At 27.5% G+C, this 14,465-nt stretch overlaps 1 pseudogene; it reads right to left on the bottom strand.

Annotated features, from left to right (window-relative positions):
- Nucleotides 1–1,518: 1,518 nt before the first annotated feature.
- LOC100815613 (nephrocystin-3-like) lies at nucleotides 1,519–8,804 on the bottom strand (annotated as a pseudogene).
- Between the last annotated feature and the right edge of the window lie 5,661 nt (nucleotides 8,805–14,465).

Below are 14,465 nucleotides of genomic sequence, written 5' to 3' on the forward strand. Positions count from 1 at the left end.
AATGTTAATCATAAAAGTAGAAAAATATAATTTTTTATAGAAAAATATATGTATAATGTAAATTATTTCCTTAAGTAATATATTTTAATATATTAATATTTAATATATATATATATATATAAGATGAGGTAATTTTTATAGTAATTGTATCCGCATTCATTTTTGCAAAAAAAAATGATAAATATTTGCCTCCTTTCTTAACCCTAATAAATGGATAATTATCATTTTTCCTTGTGAATACTTTTGAGGCGTAGGGTTTAGGTTGATTTTGTCATTCTTGTTCACACTTCTTAATAAAAATAGTTAATTTAGTTCATTACATTAAATGTGTTAATTATTTATACTATGAAGTATCATTTTAAAATTAAATTTTTTTATCTCTTTTTTCACTTAATTATTTCTCATTTAAAAAGAGAATAATTAAATTAAAATATATATGAAAAATAATTAATACATTTAAAAAAATCTTATAAAGAGTAACAAATAAATTTATGAAAAAGTCTAATAATTAGATACGGAGGAGTATGTTTTAAGTTGATTTGATTAAATATTTTTTTAATATTATTAATTTAAACATAAAAATTGTAATTTTTGTTTAAATTTCCTATGAATTATTTATTCTCTTTCGTGTCCAAATTCTCGGGAATTTTCTGTGTCACCATCGCACTCAACAAAGCTTGGAAAGGCTGCTAACGGTGACACCTATGCAGTCACCTCGCGACTCGTCTTAGAAATATTTTCTCTATTTCTTTATAAATAATTTTAATTCTCTCACAGTATTTTTTTTATTAATCCTCTTTTTTTTTTATGGTGAGTACTGATGTATTTATATTTTTAAGACATTAAATAACTTTCTATTTAATATTTTCTATAAGATAATAAAAATTTGTAAGAGAATGAACAAGAGGATATACCATTGCTCTTAACTTATTTCTGCTTTGGGTGAGAGAGAGAGACAGAGAAAGAAGTGTATGCTTTTATTCCCACCGATATTTACTCATCTTATTTAGCTATCCGATTATGCTTATTAAGTATTAAGAAAAGAAAACGACTGATATTTGCTCATCTTATTTAATAAGCTATCCATTTAATAGTTGCACGTCACTCTCGTATAGGATAACTTTCATTAAGGACTTTTTCTCCGCAGCCCTCACTTACCTCTTGCATTTTACAGGTCACTTCATCTTCAAACACTGAATAATTTTATTTATGGGTTACATGCACTGAACAATTTGAGAGTATGTATGGATCACAGCCTCTACATTTAGTGCATTTCAGTATTGATTAAATCTGAAGAAAATATTTTTTAAGCTCTCTTGATTTTTTAAAAAAAATTGTAAAAAATAAACTAAATCAAACACATACTGATACTATTTCTTAATCAATCCCTAACAACACTCCTCTTTCTTCAATGATTATCCAATCTAATGAAATAGAACTTGTCCCTCATTGAAAAGCAATGCATGGAAACATTTGGAGAAATACTTAAAGCATGAAGGAAGGATAAAGATCACAATCAACCATAAAACATATCATAATACCCCTTTAGTAATTAATCGTCTGCTTATACTTCTTACTAAGCACAGACAACCTTCTCTGAAGGGTAAGCTTTTCATCTTTTTTCCCTAGTTTATCCAAGTAGTATACAATTTTTTTAAGGTAACCAAAACCTCCTCAATCTCATGTCCAAATTCTCTCTTGAATATTCAGGATCCTTCTAAGCAGCTCGAGTAACTCATTTTCATCCCTACCAAGTCTGGTTTGAATAGACACCAAACAATCCAAACCCTCCCCTGCCATGACATGAATAATATTAATATATGATAAATATCAATTTCATCCCAAAAAACATAAAAGAAATGGGAAACTTAAAGCTCAGTTTTCCCCCTTTGGTGCAAGCAAGGATTGGACTACTATGCTCATCAATGAAATGCAACAGAATTGAATAACTTGAACCTGAACAGGTTTTCAATGAGGTGAGGGAAAGCTTACCAACAGGAAGAGAATCTTTTCCAAAGGCCTTCTCACGGATGCGCAAAACCTCCAGGGCAAATTTCTCAGCATCTTCATCTTTTTTCAAATGGTAGAGTGAAACTGCAAGGTATAACATTGGAAAGCTGATGGACTGGTCATCAGTTCCCTTTTGCTTTATCATGATTTGCAAACTTCTTCTCAACAAATTCTCGGCATCCGCATAGTTCTTTGATCGTGAATACGAATTTGCAAGATTTATCATGTGTCACCTGGCTGGGGTGCTGCTTTCCTTTGTACCTCTCAGTGATCCACAAACTCCTCTAATAGCTCTCTGCCTTCCTGTCCTCTTTGAAGGAAAAACAATACAAAAGGCTTCAATTCATAACCTACTGTGTTTTGTTTTTAGTCTTACTTTTTTCTTTTTTTCCTATATGTTTTGGCATTTTCTAGGGAGGGAGGAGGGGTTGGAGGGTGATACGGTAAAACCATTTCTACAAAACAAAAGACGATCAAAAAATTATTTAAGTTGTTACCTTGGTTACCTGTTGGACTTTAATTTAACGCCGAAAAATACTTAAATCTTTCATTCCTAACCAATGTTATAGAGAAGCTTACCTCCCAACAGTATGAAGTAATTCCGCTAGATCTACCCTCATCTTTTCCATTATACTGTCATCCGGTGACAAGTAATTTGAATCCTTCATGACCTGAGGAGCACGTTTAAACAATTGAATTGCTTCATCTGATTTCCTTGGACACCATTTAAATAACAAACAGCATCACCAAGTAATTCCCATATATAACTTAAGACCAAATAAATCTGAATATAGGTGTTTATTCCACCATTCTTCTGCATGACACAGGACCCACCATACATGAAAGAAATTCTAATCAACATTCAAGTTAACTGTGCAAACAGGAAAGACAAATTAAGGGGATATAAAATAAAAATGGAATATGCAAAGAACGAATAAATTGTATGTGCCAGTTTATAAAGTTACCTTGAGCACACTTAACTCGGGCTAGGGAACTCATAGCCATCCCAATTTTTCCATCATTTTGTCCATATAATTCGGTGTATATGTTAAGAATTCTAGAAAACAAGAAAATGAAATAAAAGTAATATAGAAGAAAGCAGAGTCAATAATGCACTGAATATGGAAGGAGAAAACAAAGATAAGAGGCTCAACCTAGTAAAATGAGTTTCAGCGTCATTGGCTCTCCTTTCTTTTAGTAAAAGATTGGCTAGACTTAGTAAAGGTACAACCAAATCTTTACTATTGGCACCTCTACTTGATTCCAAAAGAGTGATCACACGCTGGTATGTCTCTATTGCTTTTGTTGCTTTTCCAATAGAACCAATAACTTTTGCCATACCCAAACAGGGTGTGACAAGAAAAGTGCTATCCTTACCTAAAAGGAAAAAATTATGTTGAGAACATCAAATTTTTTAAAAAAGGAAAACAGCTAAAGCAAAGTTGGCTTCAACACAGATCATTGCTGCTAAGGTTCTGGAGATTGAAACTGTTCAAACTTAAAAGTAGCTTCTAACTTGACATGCAAAACTGAAAAATCTCAAGAAAAAATAGCTCCGTCTAATCAAACAGATAAGCAACACAACATAACCACAGTCCACAACCACAATCATTCACCATAGGTAAATAAAATCAAATATTAAATAAAACTAATATTATTTTATAAAATATAATGCACCTATTCTATTTTTTAAAAGTATTATGGGTTATGTTAAGATTTGTGTTTAAGTCAATTTTTTTTTTAATTTAGTTACTTTAAATATGTTTCATGTACAATAATAACTAAATTTAAATACTTTTTTAGTTGTTGCAATTTAGCATTTCTTTTATCTCTTGTCCTTAAAAAAATGATTTTAGTCCTTGCAAATTATGTTTCTTTTGATTTTCGTCCTTTAAGCGGTTTAGACATTAGATAGCATTTTTTTTCACTGTTCAAAGCGCTATCCAAACCGTTTTAAGAATGAAAAATAAAACAAACATAATTTGTAAGAAAAAAAAATGCAAGGACCAAAAATAAAAAAAAACGCTAAATTATAAGAACTAAAAATATATTTAAACCTAATAGTTAAAATAGTTAATGTTATAAATATATATATATATATATATATATACATACGACTTTTCCTTCTATTTTTTTTACTGAAAATATGTTTTATGAACAATAAGTCAATAACAATGTACTATAAAAAGATGGATTTTCCTTCTATAGCATTAATCATTGTATTTACTAATTGTAATATATAATTAAATTTAACAATATTATTAAGTATAATGTATTTATCAGATTGAAAATATAATATATTTATTAAATGTATGACTTTTTTTTATAAGTCTATATACATTAAAATTATTTTATTAAATAATTATTACAAATCTAATATTTATTTATCTCTCTATACTACATATAAGCCTATCTAGAAAGTGAGAAACACAAGTTTATCTTCACATAAGCCAGTGAAAGGACACAAGTTCATCTTCACAAATAAATAAATGACTACGAGAAGAATCAGCCGTCTTAGCTTTGTCTTGGAAATTGTGTGCATTGTTTTCCTTTTGACTTCGGGTTAGTTTAGTTTTTTTTTTTTTAAGTTGATTTCGAACTTTTAATTTTCATTAACTTAAAAGAAATAATCTGAACTATGGAGCACATGGATTAACTGATCCGATATTGTCCCAACTTAAACAATTTTTTATCTTGATTGCTCGACCCTTAAATATGCATGTGTTAAATATTTAAATAAAAAACTTTAAAATTCATAAAGATCCTACCCTCGAATTGATTCTTGTGGAGGATACGAGAGTACTTTAAGTAAAAAAATGATTTGAGAAAAAATAGAGAGAGGAAAGAGCCCAAGCAAGACAAAGAAAGAGTGATATAAAGAGAACAAAAAAGGAAAAAAAGAAACTAACATTTTTTTTAAAAGCTCATTTTCATTCAATTTTTCAATTATTTTAATATTATCCAAACACATTCTATATTAAAGAAAATTAGATAAAATAATAATAGATTAAATATTTTAAGTATTTTATGAAAGAACGAGAGAATAATTTAATCCTACCCATGTATTTACATTAAACAAAGATATTCTTTGTTCTAATTTTACTACATAATTGTTAGTACACATCGAATGATCAATATAGACTATTAAATTCTAGTATTTGAGTTTATTATAATAAAACTGTTATTTGAATATAATTTCTAAGGACATTACATTGATTTCAGGATCCGCGAAAATACTTTACTCGGAGGGCGGAAATTGTCCAGATGCTATATCTTGTAACAGTTTATGTGCATTTTTGGGCTATAAAGATCATGGCAGTGGATGCACTGCTGAGGGGCGAAATCTATGTTGTTGCATAAAGCATGATGGCCCTTGCCAGGGTACTCCTTAGATACTTTCAATATCAGTGTTTTGTCACTATGTTCGTAACACAAGTTTCCATATAAAAAAGTGGACATATAAATAAAGTGTTTCAATGTAAAGAGATATAGTTATATGATTTTTTTATGATTATAATAAATAATAAAAGTTAATAAAGAATATGTGAATTAAATTAAATTTTAACCTTCATCGTATGATTATATGACCTGTATTTATCAATTTACACCGGCAGAACTAGTTCCTCAAAATAAGAAATGGATGAGGTCTTGCGTGTGTTTATCATAATTATCATTTAAAAAAAATATCTCAAAATAATTATCATTTTAATTTTTTAATATAACATTAATTGAACTACAAAAATTAAAATAAATTAATGATAAGATTATTTTTTTAAAATTATTATTCTCTTTCATTCATTTATTATCATCTGAAGATTGACACGGTTAAAACTTAAAAGTTGCTTCTAACTAGGCATGCAAAACTGAAAAATCTCAAGAAAATAGCTCCAGTTTTCCAATCAAACAGATCAGCAACACAACATAACCACAGCCAAAATCATTCATCATAGGTAAATAAAATCAAATACGGCATAAAAACAATCATTCACCATACGTAAATAAAATCAAATACGGCATAAAACTAACTTAAATATGTTTTTGTCTTGTAAGTTCATATTTTTTTATTTTGGACCCTGTAAATATCTTTGTTCATTTTTATTCCTTGTAAATTTGTGCTTTTTCAATTTTGGTTCCTGTAAGTTATTTTTTTCATTTTTAGTCCCTACAAATTTGCATTTTTTTTAATTTTGGTCCCTATAAGCGCGAACTTATGAGGACTATAAATGAAAAAATTGAAATCTTAAAGGGACTAAAATTGAAAAGACACAAACTTATATGGACAAAAAATAAACAAAAAAAACTTACAGAAACCAAAATTTAGAAAACGCCAACTTATAGAGACTAAAAAAAGTTACCGGAATCAAAAATAAAAAATACTAACTTATAGAAATAAAAAACATATTTAAGTCAAACTAATATTACTGACTGAAAATTGTACTCACCATAGGTCCTCTCCATAATGTAGACAGCCCTCTCATACACGTCCAATGATTTTTCAAACTTGCTCAATGTTGCATACATACTTCCCATATGCATAAGTATTGAATCTAGACGAGGAGCATCATCCTTCAAATTGTCAACAACTTCTTTCTTCTGGCCATCAATGAAAATATAAGAATGCACTCCATAAATGAAAGGGAATTAGTCACTAAAACTTTAGAGGGAACAACAACATTAAGAGGTGTGCAAAACTGCAAATGTAAGCAGAAATGTGGTACATATAATTATTTCCAATTATCAGTTGGGTAAATACAAACTAAGACAGCCATAACAAAAACTATTTCAGTACAAGCGAGTCAAACATGTGACACTAATAGAAAATTAGTAACCACTAACCAGACTGGTGGAAAAACTCGGCCTCATGCAAGAATGTCAGTCAAGAGTGACTGCAGATAATTAACTGCATACATTTTTGGTGACCAATGATCATTTATTCATTCAAGACTCAGAAACCATGACAGATTCATTAACTCACGAAGGAAAACAAAAATAAAACCAACAATTGGCTTCCTCATTGTACTCTCATCTAATCTCATTATAGTATAAGGTGGTGCCATTAGCATCTTCATAAATCGTTATGCTGAAGTCTTATTCTAGAACAGTAAAAAAGTCATGCAGATTCTGAGAGTTCAACTAATGACATACCATGCAGACATAAACTTAAGTTACTCTGAATCCTGCCAATCTCAACTGCAATTATACAAGATACCAAAGTGACTGAAAAATGAGCAATAACAGAAGGGAAGGGGGAATACCATGTTCAACAGAGATCCAGCAAATTTTAAGTCTCCAACAGCCATGTAACCTGGTGCTATGATGTCCAAAGTTACAGCTTCTTCTGTGCCTTTAGTACCTGCATTAAGGCGCTCTTTCACCACTTCATAATTTGCAGTTAGCAAGTCTATAGCATCATTTTTGTTTCCCATACTAATCATTCTTTTCACTTTATCAAATAATTCTTCCAAGGGGCATTGTCAGTTGGAGAATGAGAAATTTAAGTTATGATCATGGCAGAAAGATGCTTTATCCTTAGAGGATAAAATTCTAATACAATGGTAAGAAAATTTAGGCACAAAACTGAAATTTGGAAATACTTCAAATACAACTGGCACAAGCAATAGAAGGAAGGAAGACCATTTGAACCAATTCCCACCTCTGATAGTCATTTGGAGCTGAAAATCCTGAATATGCATCACTGTGTCTGCCTGTCCCACCGAATTCCACAAACCCAACTGAGGATCTTGAGATGCAGAACTGAACACAAACAGTTCTAATGGGAATAATGTCAAGCTTTTGATTGTATTTTTGCTTTTGATTACAAACTGAGAAGCATGTTATGCTTTTCAACTCACACGGTGACAGCATATGCTGAAGCTCTTTGCTTGTTCTAATAATAGATAACAGAAGACATTAAGCCAAGCCGTCACAAGTTCTTGTAATCAGATATGCACATTAAAATCAAGATTCAAGAGTAGACAACTAAAAACAATGAGGATAACCAGAAACGGTTATTTGCACTCACAGATTAAACATGTATCATAGAGCTGAAGGCTTGCACCTGAAATTATTAAAGAAATTCTGCCCTGAACTATATATATATATATATATATTAGTGTGCCAATGTCCAAATAATTTGATGGTTCAATCCATGAAAAAGACAGTATGATACCGTAAAAGCGTCACAAAACCCTACATAACTCAAATCCATAGAATCCGACATTAGAACATGGTCTAGTCAACTTAACTTCATTTCCACACTAGCACCAAATGTTATCTGCCCTAATCTCGTAAAATGATAAACAAGCCCACCCAAAATCAACAAGTTCCTTTGATACAGTTGCTACTTCATCTATGAAGCAATCACGAGGCAATTTGAACGGTTCATTATCAACTACCTTTCAAAATTTTAAAAACAGAACATCAAATAGGAGGAGAGCTACCATTCCTTTCCAAAGGACATAAAAAGTAGTTGAACAAATCGAAGTAAAAAAAAGGAGTGTTATTCCAATAAAGCATATGCTACTTTTTGAGTTAGCAAAGCGTATAAGTTTCAATTAATAAAGTTGAAGTTATTATCCTAAGGTGATTTATAGAGAGAAGAAAGAAGTGGCACAGAAATGGAATGGAAGTAGCACAGAAGCAAAGGATTAACAAAACGTAAGCATGATAAGAGAAGAAAGAGAGAGAACCTTATTCCGGTGAAAGAGGGGGTGGGAAGAAGACATGAACCTTTCATTGTACACACAAACCTCGTCTTTGCTTCGGCTTCGTCTTCGTCTTAGCATAAAAAAACCTTAGCAACTGAGGATAACGCGCGTTTTTTTTGTGGGCTAGTTATGTCCTTTTGGGCATTTACTTCGAATCTGACTTGAGGCTTTTTCTTTCTGCACCCATCCAAAGTCATCCAACACCCCTTTCTTTATTTTAATGGTATTTTTCAAATTCATAAACTAAACTTATACATATGCACGTTATTTTATTATTTTATGATTTTCTCTTCTTTCTGGATTAAAAAAAAATTATTTGTATTCTAAATGCATTTCGGAATAGGTATTCCAAAACACCTCACTAGGTGTTACAATAACACACATACCGGTTCAACATAGGTGTTATTTTTTTGGAACACTTACTATATGTCTAAAATAATTATACTTTTGGAATTTTTATCATGCAATATATTTAAAAATAAAGCTTAATGTAAATTTTATCGTTCAGATTTTATTATTTTATAAATTTTATCATCCAAAATTTATTTTCATGAACTTTACCACCTAAAATTTCAATTTTTGTGCATTTTACCACCATTGATGGAAATTTTTACCATATTAGGTGATTTTGTAAAACTATATACAAAAATAGGTTATTTCAAAAATTATTTACTGAAGATAGACAATTTTGACTATGACGTCAATTGTAATTATATTCGTCGTAGAAAAGTGATTTTTTATACCAATTATGCATCGGTTATAACTACAACCGATGTAATAAAATCTAAAAAATACATTGTTTTATTACCAACTTGTTGGTAAAATACACAAAAAAAATTAAAAAAAAATTGATAGTAAAATTTGCAAAATATTGAGAATAGGATGATAAAATTTGTGATAAAAAAAATTAGTAGTAAAATACGTAAAACTATAAAAGTTGAGTGATAAATTTTGCAATTAGGCCTAAAATAATTTTGAAACATGTGATTCAAACTATAATGTATAATGTATTTATTTATTTTTATATTTATTACATTCAAAATATAATAAGTTTATTAAATGTATGACTTTTTTATAAATCTATATACATTCAAATTATTTTATTAAATAAAATAATTATTAAAAATGTAGTATCTATAATAATCTATAAGCTAAAATGTAATTTTCTAAATCTACAATTCTAGTCTCTTTATTTTTTTTAATTGAGAAATTTCATTTCCTACTTTTTAAAAAATTTATATTTCAATTCTCTTTTTCAATTTCAAACTTGATTATGTACTTTTTTAAATAAATTAAGCTTACTATCAATTAAATAATTAAAAATATTTATCATGTAGATAATAAATAGACTCGTATCACTTAATGTTTACAAAGTACATAGATCAATGATTGAAATTAACCACAAACACTAAAATTTTGGATTTTGTTAAAGTGAAGAATAAAATGTTGACTCAATTAAAAAATGGGAGAATAAAATCATAATTAAGTATAATGCATTTATTACATTCAAAATATAATATATTTATTAAATGTATGACTTTTTTATAAGTCTATATACATTCAAATTGTTTTATTGAATAAAACAATTAATACAATGTAATATATAATTAAAATTAAAAATATTATTTAGCATATTTTTTTCAATTTATTACATTCAAAAGTCAAAACATAATATATTTATTAAATTATGACTGTTTCATAAGTCTACATACATTAAAATTGTTTTATTAAATAAAACAAGTATTACAAATCTAATATTTATCTATCTCTTTATATATATATATATATATATATATATATATATATATATATATATATTAAAATCTACATATAAGCCTAGAAAGTGAGAAAACACAAGTTTATATTCATAGAAGAAAGCAAACGAACACAAGTTCATCTTCACAAAAAATGACTACTAGAAGAGTCGTGGATCTTAGCTTTGTCTTTGGAATTGTGTGTATTGTTTTCCTTTTAACTCCAGGTTAGTTTATTTTTAAAAAAATGATTTGAAACTTTTAATTTTCATTAACTTAAAAAAAAAATAATTTGAACTATGGAGCACATTGATTAATTGGATCAAAATTATTTCAACTTAAGAAATGATATTGATTGTTTTATTCTTGAATTTGTATATGTGTTAAATATTTAAAAATGAAATTTTGAGATTTATAATTATTCTATCTTAGAATTTACTCTTGTGAAGGATACATCATTATTTTATGTAAAAAAAATGATTTGAGAATGAACAAAAATAGAGAAGAAAAAGTCAAATATTTTTTTTTTCTTTCTAATTTTACTACATAATTGTTAGTACGCATGGAATGATCAATATAGACCATCAAATTCTCATACCTGCCTTTATTAAATAAAACTATGATTTGCATATAACTTTTAATGACATTTCATTAATTTCAGGATCCGCGAAAATAGTTTGCTCGAAGAGCGGAAATTGTCCCGATAATAAAGTTTGTTACAATTTATGTGTATTTTTTGGTTTTAAAGATTATGGCGGTAAATGCGTTGTTGAATCTGGGCAAAATCTATGTTGCTGCGTAGATTTAAAGGATGGTGGCTTTGGCCATGCTACTCCTTAGATATTTTCGATATCAGTGTTTTGCCACCAAATGGGTCCTTAGTGATAAGAGCCGCAAAAATAAAATAAACGAATGATAAGATTATTTTTGTAATTTTTTTCAATTTATTAGTTTTTTATTTATATAAAATAAAATAGAACAACCATCATAACCAGAAAGAAGAAGTATATATATATATATATATGAAATATTTTAAATGAAAAATAATAACAATTAATAAAAGTTATGGGATCAAGATAAAAATACTTATAAATTTTGAATTAAAGTTTCATATATCAATCAAATCTCTAAAAAAATCATTTAATAAAAATAAAATTGGTAAAATATCTTAATTAATGTGTCACACTAGTTTAAGATTATAATTAAGTCATTAATGTGATGATTATCACTTGTTCTCAATATGACCACCACATATAACCGCAATTGTAATTATTGTTATCATTACAATTATTGTTATCATAAGAGTTGATGATCATGGCGATTACAAGAGTGATAAAAATGAGTTAATTAAGATATTTAAAATGTAAAAATTATTATCTTTAATATATTTATTTTTTGTTAGGTAAATCTTTTCAAGATTTAATTGATACATGTGACTTTAATTCAAATTTTTAAATAGTTTTAATATCGATTGTCTATTTTAAAACAAGGTGGGACAAGAAGACAAGTATTATCCTTACCTAAAAGAAAAAATTATGTTGAGAACATCAAAATTTTGGAAAATGGAACACAGGTATTAAAAGCTTAGTTGTGTTTACCCAGATCATTTCTGCTAAGGTTGGGGAGATTTTACAGGTATCATGCTTATGATCAGCAGCAAACATATTATACTCATTACAACATTAAAAGTGAATGAAGCTCCCCCTTCACCATTGGCCTCAATGCTATGACAGGCATGTCGGTGCCTGAAACTTTTGGTGTCTACGGCACTATTAACCACATTCGCTTCACCATGCATCCTCGTCCACGAAGGCAACACTCACATGTACAACTTTGTCCAAACACGGGTTGCCATGTTCCTCGACCATTACCCTTCTTCAAAATATAAACTAAATGCACCTTCAAATTTATAAGTGTGCCATTCTATTTTGCATAGTTTTCACACTCTTTATTATGCAGCATAGATAAAATTTTGTAATGCATTATGTTATTTTTTCGTTTCGCACCCTTTTAACACAACGAAAACGTACGTGTTTTGTTAGACTTTTTTCACAAAAAAATTAATTGCAAAATTAAGATACTTTGTTGCTTAAATTAATTTTGATACAGAATATATTAATTACGATACATATTACCTTTTTTAACATTAATCAAATTAATTATTACATAAATTAATTTTTATTTAAATTTAAATTAATGATGACATAAATTACTCTTTTTAACTGTAATCAAAATAATATCATGAATTGATTTTATTTTGACTAACAAAGGTAATTCTTATAATATTTAATTTGTATTTAATCAATTTAATTTTAATTAAAAAAGATATGGAGTATTATTAAAAATATTAAATTATATCACAACTAATTTGATTTTTTTATAAAAAAAAATATCTTGCATTTATAATTAATTAAAAACCATAAAAAAATATAACAAAAACATGATCTCATTCAGTTTTTTTAATCCACAACAAAATTATATTTTTATTATATTTTTATTTTTATTTTTAAAAATACAAAACAGAAATGCGATTGCGATTATGGTGTGTATTTCAATAAAAATCATAATATATATATTTTACTTCGTGATGTTAAAAAAACTCTATATTAAAAAAATGAGGCACAATGTTATTAAATTTAATATTTTAATTATTTTATAAAAAAGAATTAGAGAATAATTTAATCCTATTTAACAAAAGAATTAACCTACGCATGCATTTATAATAAACAAAGATAACTTTTATTCTAATTTTACAACATAATTATTGGTAGTCATGGAAGCATCAATACAAACTATTAAATTCTCGTCTGAGTTTATTAAAAATAAAAGCATAATTTACTTACAATTCCTAACGACGTTTATTGATTTCAGGATCAGCGAATACAATTTGCAAGAAGACAGGATTTTGTCCTAATACTAATTTTGGGGCTTCAATAAGGGTGGTTCTTGCACTATTCTTCAAAATGAAAATCTATGTTGCTGCACAAGCTGATGCCAATCCTAGTTAGATGCCTTTCAAAATAGTGTTTTCTAAATGTGTTAGTAATAAATAAAGTTTTCCCCTAAAAATATAATAAATAAAGTGTTTCGAATGATTTATATGATTTCTATGATCAATAGAGAATAAAAATATCAATTAAATAAGTGTAAATTGAATTAAAATTTGTAATCTTGATAATATAATTAAATGACTTATAATGATCATCACATGTTAAATTTAGTGAAAGTGACTAGTTTATTCACACCAAATTTTGTACTTTATTAAGAGATGTATATTTTATCATTTCATCTTTCTCTAATTCTTCTATTATGAAAATATAATATTAATATTTTTAATAATTATTAGTATTGTTGATATTTACAATTTTTAAAATTATTTTTTTATAAAATAAGAAATGGAAAAAGTTGCTGTAACCTCTAATGTTTTTTTCTTCAAGAATTTCATATATTTTGAAATCGATAAACTTACCTTCCTGAATTTTTATTGTAATGTTTGAATATTACATACTTTCAATTTTTATTAAATATACACACAAAATCTTTAGTTAGATTGATAATGCTTTTGACCAACAAGTCACTAGTATGAATTAGTCATTATAAAGTTTCAAATTTGAGTTTTGTGTGGAAAAAAAAAAGTAATTGAGAGAAAGATACACCAAAAATGATCAACAAAACTCTTGGTTAAAAATTAGTTATTAACAAAACTAATTAATACTTAACATTACTAGTGTGATGGATACCAAAAAAAAAATATTCATGAAAATTTTATAAGTTGACAAGTATGATTTGCTTTAGCTTAGTCAAATATTATTGTACTACGGTTATTTAAATTAGCAACCAATAACAATATATAGCTAGTCTAAATTTTAAAAAATAAAGTACTAATTTATTAAATAATTACCACTAAATAAATCTAGAGAAAATTATAATATTAACATATTTATGTACTTATTATCAATTAACATTTAAATATATTATATTAAAATAAAAGAAT

This window comes from Glycine max, chromosome 6 (genome assembly GCF_000004515.6).
Source record: "Glycine max cultivar Williams 82 chromosome 6, Glycine_max_v4.0, whole genome shotgun sequence".
Lineage (NCBI taxonomy): Eukaryota > Viridiplantae > Streptophyta > Magnoliopsida > Fabales > Fabaceae > Glycine > Glycine max.